Source organism: Penaeus monodon, chromosome 21 (assembly GCF_015228065.2).
Source record: "Penaeus monodon isolate SGIC_2016 chromosome 21, NSTDA_Pmon_1, whole genome shotgun sequence".
Classification (NCBI taxonomy): Eukaryota; Metazoa; Arthropoda; class Malacostraca; order Decapoda; family Penaeidae; genus Penaeus; species Penaeus monodon.
In genome coordinates, this window is record NC_051406.1 from 1,076,500 (window position 1) to 1,076,825 (window position 326).

The following is a 326-nucleotide window of genomic DNA, read 5'->3' on the forward strand; positions in this document are numbered from 1 at the left end:
CTGGGGTAGCGTATGTATATGACTGTACACATGTAAATAAGACTCCGCGCCTCCCTCTCTTACATAAAAAGCACAGAACCGAAGAACAAAGCCCAGCACCCCCCCCCCCCCAAGCCGCCCCTCCTGAATGGCCATAACGAAGTGGCCTTTTTCGGAGGCGAACTGCATCTCGGGTCCAGGATCACCTCCGATAAGGTCAGGCGGAGGCGCAGGCTCTGCTTCGATCGATAAGAAAGAGTAAAAAATAGATATCTCGGCTATATATGGCGCGTGACGAGGGGAAATAACAACGAGATAATTGGACAGGGTTTTGGAAAAGTTTGTCG